Here is an 11,810-nt window from a genome sequence, read left to right as displayed (position 1 = left end):
CTCGCTCTGTCACCCAGGCTGGAGTGCAGTGGCGCAATCTCGGCTCACTGCAGGCTCCGCCCCCCGGGTTCATGCCGTTCTCCTGCCTCAGCCTCCCGAGTAGCTGGAACTACAGGCATCTGCCACCTCGCCGGGCTAACTTTTTGTATTTTTAGTAGAGACGAGGTTTCACCATGTTAGCCAGGATGGTCTCGATCTCCTGACTCGTGATCCACCCGCCTTGGCTTCCCAAAGTGCTGAGACTACAGGCGTGAGCCACCGCCCCCGGCTTAAAATGCTATTTTTAAATACCAGACATTGTTACCAGACTTTGTGCTTTTTTTTTTTTTTCAATTACACTTTAAGTTCTAGGATACATGTGCAGAATGTGCAGGTTTGTTACATAGGTATATACATGCCATGGTGGTTTCCTGCACCCATCAACCCGTCATCTACATTAGGTATTTCTCCTAATGCTATCCCTCCCCTAGCCCCCCACTGTCAGGCCCCAGTGTGTGATGTTCCCCTCCCTGTGTCCATGTGTTCTCATTGTTCAACTCCCACCTATGAGTGAGAACATGCAGTGTTTGGTTTTCTGTTCCTGTGTTAGTTTGCTGAGAATGATGGTTTCCAGCTTCATCCATGTCCCTGCAAAGGACATGAACTCATCCTTTTTTATGGCTGCATAGTATTCCATGGTGTGTATGTGCCACATTTTCTTTATCCAGTCTATCATTGATTGTTACCAGACTTTGAAGCCTGAAATGACCTATGATGACTGAAAGACCTCAGAGTTGGACAATAGAACCAGTGACTAGAACACAAAGGCATCTCTAACAAGTAACATTGTTGTCTCACAAGCACTTAAAATGTAACAAGTCCCAACTTGCTTTCTTCACCTGGCTCACACACCCCTAAGCCTACTCTTCCTTCTCTATTCCTTGTCTCTGTTAGTGGTTCTGTCATTCACCAGGAACTTACACTAGAGACTTGGGAGTCATCCTTGACACATCCAGTAAATAGCAAATTCTGAATACTTTATCTCCACATTATACTCAACTGCATTTCATTCTCTCTAGCTCTACTCACCCACTTAATGCAAAGCTGCACTCACCTCACTTTCTGCAATTGCTTTCTTACTGTAGGTCTCCCTGTCTCTGAACTCAGTAGTACATTATGTTCTCCACATTGCTGCTAAGTTACCTTTGAAAAATGCAAATTAGATATAATTGGTTGCTTGTTTACAACATTCAGCAGCTTTCCATTGCTTCTAAGATAGCACACACTTCTCAGCAAGGTTCACCATCTCACCTCCTGACAGCCTTCGTTTCACCTCCTGCCTCCTCCCCACCAGGCCTTCTTTCAGTCCACTGAGCCACACTCTCTTCTCACCCTTTGAACGTGGGTTTACCTGCTGAAAATGCTTCTTCCCATTTTTTCCACCTGTCTGTTTACATCCCACCATTCAAGTCTCTGCTTAAATATGACTCCTTGGAGATGCATTTCCTGACCTCTAGTCTCAATTTGGACTCTCCCTGTTGAGTTGCTGTTCAGTTGTGTCGGCTAACTTGAGGATTTCTTGAACCATGATTGGGCACTTTCTGATGCATATTTGTAAATGTTATGTGAAGGTAGATTGGTGTGTTAAGATTCCCTTGTTTCTTTTCATTCTTGCCTTCTGGACACTTTCAAGAAAGGCGAACCTTTTTCTGCCTACTTCTTCCATTCTGAGCTGTAAATTGTCACTGTAGTTTCTAGGATTTTAGGATGTTTCCTGTGAAATACATTCCTTCCTCATAGAAGTAAGAAAGTGTGGGAGCACTGTCCACTCAGTGAGGGCAGGGCCAGGCCTGTCCTGTTCACTGTTTTCTCCCAGCCTCCAGCAAAGTGAGTGATACCCAGAAGGGGCTGCATCAATGTTAATGGAATGAAGCTGTGCTTGTGGAATGATTGGAATTGGGTCAAGCAGAGAGAAGATGGGGAAAATAGGATTTTAATAAAACAAACTATATTATTAATATCCTTGAGAAAAAGCAGAATTTCAAGAAGATTGTCTATGTCAAAACCAATCTTTTATAGTATACACAGGAATATGTGGCCAGGAACAGAAATATTGATCTATTCTTTGTATAATGTATATTCCAATGAAAGCCATCAGTGGAGTGTACTGAATTACACAATATGGAGGTCCAAAAGAATAATTTATTATGTGAGGTTCTCAACAAAATAGGGAATTCAACTTTCAGATCAAAGATGGCAAACTATCTGCCTGTGAGCGGTTCTCACCATGGCCACCTCAAAACAATCAGAGCCAGGCTCAGTAACCACAGCTAGAGGATTCTGCAGTGCATGGGGTGGCAAACACCTTCCACGAAGGGCAGCCAGCAAGTATTTTAGGTATTATCTTTTGTTTTCATGTCTGTTTTTTTAATAACCCTTTACAAATTAGCTCTCAGGGCTGTACAGCAACAGGTTTCAGAATGATGAGAATAATTTCAGATGAGCAGCCTAATACTCCATACGTCTAAAAAAAAATTCCTGAATTTTATCTGTTGTTTTTTAACCCCCAAATTGAGCTTAAATTCATTGTCGCTTAAGATTTTAGTTAAACTACTAGGGCTATGGCAGGGTACATTTTTGAAGTGGTTTTGTTACATTTATGGTGCTTCCTATCTGTATTCTATTTTGGTCATTCTATAAGCTTAAATCTGTCAACATATTGAATATGCCTTATAAATATAATTTGATGTTGAGGATGTGGTTAATTGTTCTAGGTACAAGTGGTAGAAGCCACATTAGAGAGAAAGTCAAAGCATTAGGATAAAAGGTTTTAAGGCCATTATTTTGTGTCTCAGTTACCCAGCAAAAATTTTACTAGTCCATTTTGCCTGAAGGGAACGTTTCAGAAAACATAATTTAGGTGCTTTAGAGCAGTGGTTCTCAAAAAATATAGTCACCAGACCAGTGCTTCAGCGATCTGGGTTTAGCAAACACATCAGGACCTCTCATGCAAAGAGGATTAGTGTAACCATTACCCAGCAGTAGTGGCAACAGGGGAGCTGAGGACAGAAACCTTTTGACCAAATTAGCCTTGGCAAACTCATTTGTGGAAAAGAAATTTCTTGTTAGCTACCTGCAAAAAATAAACCTTAATTATAATTCTGGTTTTCAGTGACATACATAGAGATACGCTATACTCCTAAAATGTGAAAATACTTAGATAAGACTTCATTTGAATTTGACAGAGTTATGTTTTTATCAGGCATGTTCATTTAATTATTCAATAAAATAATTTAGTTTACATGATTGTTAGTGTGCAGTGTTTGTGTATTATACACTGGGTATAAATCAAACTAATGAATTTGAGAGAGATTGCTGCATAAAATGTGTTACTATGAGTTCTAAACACAAATATTGTACTGTAAATATTTTAATCTGAATGAATTACATGTTCATGTATTCATTAGCCATAACATGTTTTTTGAAATTAAAAAGGCAATATCATATTACTGGCTTGAAAGACCTCAGCTTCATATTTTATTGTTTTTTTTCTTGCACTAGATTGATTACACAAGTTTTTTGTTGGTGGTGGTGGTGGTGGTTTTTTTTGTTTTTTTTTTTTTTTTGAGACAGAGTCTCGCTCTGTCGCCCAGGCTGGAGTGCAGTGGCGCAATCTCGGCTCACTGCAAGCTCCGCTTCCCGGGTTCACGCCATTCTCCTGCCTCAGCCTCCCGAGTAGCTGGGACTACAGGTGCCCGCCACCACGCTCGGCTAATTTTTTGTATTTTTAGTAGAGACGGGGTTTCATCGTGGTAGCCAGGATGGTCTCGATCTTCTGACCTCATGATCCGCCCACCTCGGCCTTCCAAAGTGCTGGGATTACAGGCGTGAGCCACCGCGCCCGGCCTTTTTTTTATTGAGATAGAGTCTCGCTCTGTTGCCAGCCTGGAGTGCACTGGTGTGATCTTGGCTCACCGCAACCTCCAACTCCCTGGTTCAAGCGATTCTCCTGTCTCAGCCTCTCGAGTAGGTGGGATTACAGGCGTATGCCACAGACATGAATTTTTCTTTCTTTTTTTTTTTTTTTGAGACAGAGTCTCGCTCTTTCGCCCAGGCCAGACTGCAGTGGCGCTATCTCGGCTCACTGCAAGCTCCGCCTCCCGGGTTCATGCCATTCTCCTGCCTCAGCCTCCCGAGTAGCTGAGACTACAGGCGCCCGCCACTGCGCCCGGCTAATTTTTTGTATTTTTAGTAGAGACGGAGTTTCACAGTGTTAGCCAGGATGGTCTCGATCTCCGGACCTCGTGATCCGCCCGCCTCGGCCTCCCAAAGTGCTGGGATTACAGGCGTGAGCCACCGTGCCTGGCCTAGACATGTATTTTTAAAGGACAATTATAACTTTTTTTCAGCTTGTGAAATATGAAAAATGGCCGGGCGTGGCCGGGCGCGGTGGCTCACGCCTGTAATCCCAGCACTTTGTGAGGCCGAGGTGGGTGGATCATGAGGTCAGGAGATCAAGACCATCCTGGCTAACACGGTGAAACCCAGTCTCTACTAAAAATACCAAAAAAAAAAAAAAAAAAAATTAGCCGGGCGTGGTGGCGGGCACCTGTACTCCCAGCTACTGGAGAGGCTGAGGCAGGAGAATGGCATGAACCGGGGAAGCGGAGCTTGCAGTGAGCCAAGATTGCCCCACTGCACTCCAACCTGGGCAGCAGAGTGAGACTCCGTCTCAAAAAAAAAAGAAAGAAAGAAAAGAAAAGAAACGAAAAAAAAAAAAATGGCCAGGCACAGTGGCTCAGACCTGTAATCCCAGCATTTTGGGAGGCTGAGGTGGGCGGATCACGAGGTTAGGAATTCGAGACCAGCCTGGCCAACAAGGTGGAACCCCGTCTCTACTAAAAATACAAAAATTAGCCAGGCGTGGTGGTGCATGCCTATAATCCCAGCTACTCAGGAGGCTGAGGCAGGAGAATCACTTGGACCTGGGAGGCAGAGGTTGCAGTGAGCTGAGATAGCGTCATTGCACTCCAGCCTAGGCGACAGAGCGAGACTCAGCCTCAAAAAAAAAAAAAAAAAAGAAGAAGAAAAGAAAAATATGAGCGATTTTTCCCGGATACTATGAATTTCTTTGTGCCTATATTCTGTCTGGAATTGGTTTGGACTGATCTTTTTATATTCATGATAAAATGCAACTTTTTAATATAGGCTAATGCAAGTGACCTTGACATTGAAAAGGTAGACATTATCAGAAAGTTCAGAGAAAAAGGCAGTGACCAGCTGCAGCAGAACTTCCTTCATAGGCTCTTGAGGCACATCACAAGATAGGTGTGCCTTTTCGTGCTGTGGCTCAGCCAAGATGCCGAGAAAAGAAACTTGCTCATTTACTGGAGACCCTGTCATATGAGTTTACAGCAGTATTTAGTGAACTGAGGGTGCCCATGTGGGATTTTTATGGCCAGACAAAAGCATATTCAAGTGGGTGCTCAAGTGAAAATTGTTAAAAGTCAAACCAATGAGAGCAAAGACACAACATACCAGAATCTCTGGGACACATTTAAAGCAGTGTGTAGGGGGAAATTTATAGCACTAAATGGCCACAAGAGAAAGCAGGAAAGATCTAAAATTGTCACCCTAACGTCACAATTAAAAGAACTAGAGAAGCAAGAGCAAACACATTCAAAAGCTAGCAGAAGGCAAGAAATAACTAAGATCAGAGCAGAACTGAAGGAGATAGAGACACAAAAAACCCTTCAAAATGTCTATGAATCCAGGAGCTGGTTTTTTGAAAAGATCAACAAAATTGATAGACTGCTAACAAGACTAATAAAGAAGAAAAGAGGGAAGAACCAAATAGACGCAATAAAAAATGATAAAGGGGTTATCACCACCAATCCCACAGACATACAAACTACCATCAGAGAGTACTATAAACACCTCTATGCAAATAAATTAGAAAATCTAGAAGAAATGGATAAATTCCTGGACATATACACCCTTCCAAGACTAAACCAGGAAAAAATTGAATCCCTGAATAGACCAATAACAGGCTCTGAAATTGAGGCAATAATTAATAGCCTACCAACCAAAAAAAGTTCAGGACCAGACGGATTCACAGCCGAATTCTACCAGAGGTACAAGGAGGAGCTGGTACCATTCCTTCTGAAACTATTCCAATCAATAGAAAAAGAGGGAATCCTCCCTAACTCATTTTATGAGGCCAGCATCATCCTGATACCAAAGCCTGACAGAGACACAACAAAAAAAGAGAATTTTAGACCAATATCCCTGACGAACGTCGATGCAAAAATCCTCAGTAAAATACTGGCAAACCGAATCCAGCAGCACATCAAAAAGCTTATCCACCATGATCAAGTGGGCTTCATCCCTGGGATGCAAGGCTGGTTCAACATACGCAAATCAATAAACGTAATCCAGCATATAAACAGAACCAAAGACAAAAACCACATGATTATCTCAATAGATGCAGAAAAGGCCTTTGACAAAATTCAACAGCCCTTCATGCTAAAAACACTCAATAAATTAGGCATTGATGGGACGTATCTCAAAATAATAAGAGCTATTTATGACAAACCCACAGCCAATATCATACCGAATGGGCAAAAACTGGAAGCATTCCCTTTGAAAACTGGCACAAGACAGGGATGCCCTCTCTCACCACTCCTATTCAACATAGTGTTGGAGGTTCTGGCCGGGGCAATCAGGCAGGACAAAGAAATAAAGGGTATTCAATTAGGAAAAGAGGAAGTCAAATTGTCCCTGTTTGGAGGTGACGTGATTGTATATTTAGAAAACCCCATCGTCTCAGCCCAAAATCTCCTTAAGCTGATAAGCAACTTCAGCAAAGTCTCGGGATACAAAATCAATGTGCAAAAATCACAAGCACTCTTATACACCAATAGTAGACAAACAGAGAACCAAATCATGAGTGAGCTCCCATTCACAATTGCTTCAAAGAGAATAAAATACCTAGGAATCCAACTTACAAGGGATGTGAAGGACCTTTTCAAGGAGAACTATGAACCACTGCTCAATGAAATAAAAGAGGACATAAACAAATGGAAGAACATTCCATGCTCATGGCTAGGAAGAATCAATATCATGAAAATAGATTCAATGCCATCCCCATCAAGCTACCAATGACTTTCTTCACAGAATTGGAAAAAAACTACTTTAAAGTTCATATGGAACCAAAAAAGGGCCTGCATTGCCAAGACAATCCTAAGCCAAAAGAACAAAGCTGGAGGCATCAAGCTACCTGACTTCAAACTATACTACAAGGCTATAGTAACCAAAACAGCATGGTACTGGTACCAAAACCGAGATATAGACCAATGGAAAGAACAGAGCCCTCAGAAAAAATACCACACATCTACAACCATCTGATCTTTGACAAACCTGACAAAAACAAGAAATGGGGAAAGGATTCCCTATTTAAAAATGGTGCTGGAAAAACTGGCTGGCCATATGTAGAAAGCTGAAACTGGATCCCTTCCTTACACCTTATACAAAAATTAATTCAGGATGGATTAAAGACTTAAATGTCAGACCTAAAACCCTAACAACCCTAGAAGAAAACCTAGGCAATACCATTCAGGACGTAGGCATGGCCAAGGACCTCATGTCTAAAACACCAAAAGCAATGGCAACAAAAGCCAAAATTGACAAATGGGTTCTAATTAAACTAAAGAGCTTCTGCACAGCAAAAGAAACTACTGTCAGAGTGAACAGGCAACCTACAGAACGGGAGAAAAATTTTGCAATCTACCCATCTGACAAAGGGCTAATATCCAAAATCTACAAAGAACTTAAACAAATTTACAAGAAAAAATCAAACAACCCCATCAAAAAGTGGGTGAAGGATATGAACAGACACTTCCCAAAAGAAGACATTTATGCAGCCAACAGACACATGAAAAAATGCTCATCATCACTGGCCATCAGAGAAATGCAAATCAAAACCACAATGAGATACCATCTCACACCAGTTAGAGTGGCGATCATTAAAAAGTCGGGAAACAACAGGTGCTGGAGGGGATATGGAGAAATAGAAACATTTTTACACTGTTGGTGGGACTATAAACTAGTTCAACCATTGTGGAAGACAGTGTGGCAATTCCTCAAGGATCTAGAACTAGAAATACCATTTGACCAAGCCATCCCTTTAAGGGGTATATACCCAAAGGATTATAAATCATGCTGCTATAAAGACACATGCACACGTACGTTTATTGCGGCACTATTCACAATAGCAAAGACTTGGAACCAACCCAAATGTCCATCAATGATAGACTGGATTAAGAAAATGTGGCACATATACACCATGGAATACTATGCAGTCATAAAAAAGGATGAGTTCATGTCCTTTGTAGGGACATGGATGAAGCTCAAAACCATCATTCTGAGCAAACTATCGCAAGGACAGAAAACCAAACACCGCATGCTCTCACTCATAGGTGGGAATTGAACAATGAGAACACTTGGACACAGGGTGGGGAACACCACACACCAGGACCTGTCGTGGGGTGGGGGGAGGGGGGAGGGATAGCATTAGGAGATGTAAATGATGAGTTAATGGGTGCAGCACACCAACATGGCACATGTATACATATGTAACAAACCTGCACATTGTGCACATGTACCCTAGAACTTAAAGTATAATAAAATAAATAAATAAATAAAAATAAATAAATAAAAACAAAAAATCTTTGAAGGTTTGGAAACAAACTGGATGGAGCAGATAAAGATGAGTGCTAATTTTGACTTCAACCTTAGTCAGTGGCAATAGATGGTCTATTACTCTAATTGTACCCTTTACCTCTTCTAGGACATTTAGAGAGGTCTCCAGGGGTAGTTACCTTGTTATTTCAATGCAGAGAACAGTAAGTACTTCAGGGAAAATACATGTGAGTATCAATCATGGGGAAAATACTTGAGAGAGTAAAATGTGAATTCGTACAAGAAAAAAAAAATCAATACTGAGGCCGGGCGCGGTGCTCACGCCTGTAATCCTAGCACTTTGAGAGGCCGAGGCGGGTGGATGACGACGTCAGGAGAGTGAGACCATCCGGGCCAACATGGCGAAACCCCGTCTCTACTAAAACACAAAAAATTAGCCGGGCGTGGTGGTGCGGGCCTGTAGTCCCAACTCCTCGGGAGGCTGAGGCAGGGGAAGCGCTTGAATCCCGGAAACGGAGGTTGCAGTGAATCGAGATTGCGCCATTGCACTCCAGCGTGGCAACAGAGCTAGACTGTCTCAAAAAATAAAAAAATAAAAAATCAATACTGAATCCCATGTGCTCCTATATTTCTCGTCTGTAATTTTAGTTTCCCTTCTAAACTGTAGGAACTCTGATGAAAGGAACTTTGCATGTTAAATGTATATGCTAGCGCAGTAGTGAACGCAAGGCAGGCCCTTAAATAAGTATTTCTAATTTATTTTCAGTACCTGACACTAAATTCAGTGGTTGATATATATATATACCCTGAAAAACAGAATTTTGTGAATCACAGGCAAACATGGTAGACTATAATTCATACAGTCTCAAATATGAAACTAAAAAAGTTCGATAATCATTTAAGCATTTTCTTTGTTTATATTTCTAATCACATCATGAGTTTCTAAATTTATCATTTTCACTGAATACAGAAGAAATGAAAAAATATTGTGTTTTGTACAACATATCTATGTACGAATATCTGTTGTAGAATTTATAAATAGACAAATGACAGGCAAAATGTATGCAAAATATTCTGGGCTGGGTGCAGTGGTGCACGCTTGTAATCCCAGCAATTTGGGAGACCAAGGCAGGGGAATTGCTTCAGCCCAGGAGTTCGAGCCCAACCTGGGTAACATGGTGAAACCCTGTCTCAACAATAAATACAAAAAAATTACTCAGGCGTGTGCCTGTGGCACATGCCTGTAGTCCCAGCTGCTGGGGCGTGGGGGTCCCAAGGTGTGAGAATCCCTCGATCCTGGGAGGGTGATGCTGCAGTGAGGTGAGATCACGCCACTGCACTCCAGCCTGGGGGACAAAGTGAGACCCTGTAACAACAACAACAACACAAAATAATTTGAAAACAGAATTTCTTTCTTTTTCATGTTTTTTCTCTCGTATCTGGCATGCAGCTAATTTCTTTCTTTTTTATTGTATGTATTCATCGTGTACAACATGTTTTAAAGTATGTATACATTGTGGAATGATTAAATCTAGTTAATTTACAAATGTATTACTGCACATAGTTACCACTTTTGAGTGATAAGAAAAAGCGATTTGAGAACACCTAATATCCACTCTTTTGGCACTTTTTAAGAATATATCATAATTAACTATTATAGTCCCTATGCTGTACAAAAGATCTCTTGAACCAAAACTTCTTTCAAAAAAGGAAAACTACAATGGAATTTAGAGCTACAAACAGACATAACTCATTAACCTTTCAGTTTTTATGTTAGATATAACACTACAGGGAAGTCATAATATTTATCACAACATTTAGGAAGCTTGCTTTTTTCTTATTTTTAAATTGCCTTTAATAGTAAGAATCATTTATTTATTCTCAGATCTTAGATTCGAATTCTACATTTCTTTTCTTTTTTTTTTTTTTGAGACAGAGTCTGGCTCTGTCGCCCAGGCTGGAGTGCAGTGGCGTAATCTCGGCTCACTGCAAGCTCCGCCTCCCGAGTTCACGCCCTTCTCCTGCCTTATCCTCCCGAGTCGCTGGGACTACAGGCGCCCGCCACTACGCCCGGTTAATTTTTTGTAGTTTTAGTAGAGACGGGGTTTCACAGTGTTAGCCAGGATGGTCTCGATCTCCTGACCTCATGATCCACCCGCCTCGGCCTCCCAAAGTGCTGGGATTACAGGCGCGAGCCACCGCGCCCGGCCCGAATTCTACATTTCTTAAAGAGAAACACAAAGAGGAAAAGCATAAAAAATTTTCATACCTGATCCATACAGTCTCGTCACTTCTGAGCAGGGAGGAAAACGTAGACTCAAATCAGGTGAAATGTGCTGATACATACAGAACAGGTTATATACATCATAACTGGATCCAGGCTGGGATGAACTGGAAAGTTCAAGCTTCTGATCTCCAAAAGATGATCTGGCAGATCCTGAAAGCAAATGTTTCTAAAGTTTAATAACATCCTATTCTTGGAGTTATTAGCCAACAGCTGGTACACCCAAGGCAAAAGAAAAAAATACTTTGTCTCAAGTAATGCTAAGTCACATGACTTTGATACCTAAAAACATCAGCACATACTTATGGAGTTCTGTGCGAAGGAGTATTATGCCAGGGATCAGCGATGAAGCCTGCATTTAAGACAGTTTGGTAAGTTTCTGGCATTTTTCTTTGCCCCATAGACATTTCTATATTTTGTGATCTGAGTTTCCTCTTATTTTTCTACTTATATATAGAACATCTTTCAAATTAAAACTGTTTTTGGAGATATATCCTTTTCAAGAAGACACAGAATATTTATTAAAATTTACCACATGTTGAGATACACTAAAAACCTCTCAAATTTAAAAGGCCTGAAATCATACAAAGTATGTTTTCTTACTACAGAGCAATTAAGTTGGAAATCAAATTGCAAAAATACTTAATAAATGACATTTATATGGAAACACTAAAGACCAAGAATAACCAAAAACTTAATCTTTAAGAAGAAAAACAAGATTGAAAGATTTGCTCTACTGGATATTAATAGAATACTGTGAAGTGATAGAAAAAGAGATCAATGGCAAAGAAGAGAAGGCCCAGAAATAGACACCCATTTTATGAACACTTAATTTATAGTTAAGGTG

This window comes from Pan paniscus, chromosome 19 (genome assembly GCF_029289425.2).
Source record: "Pan paniscus chromosome 19, NHGRI_mPanPan1-v2.0_pri, whole genome shotgun sequence".
Taxonomy (NCBI): Eukaryota; Metazoa; Chordata; class Mammalia; order Primates; family Hominidae; genus Pan; species Pan paniscus.
Note: the sequence above shows the minus strand (reverse complement) of the source record.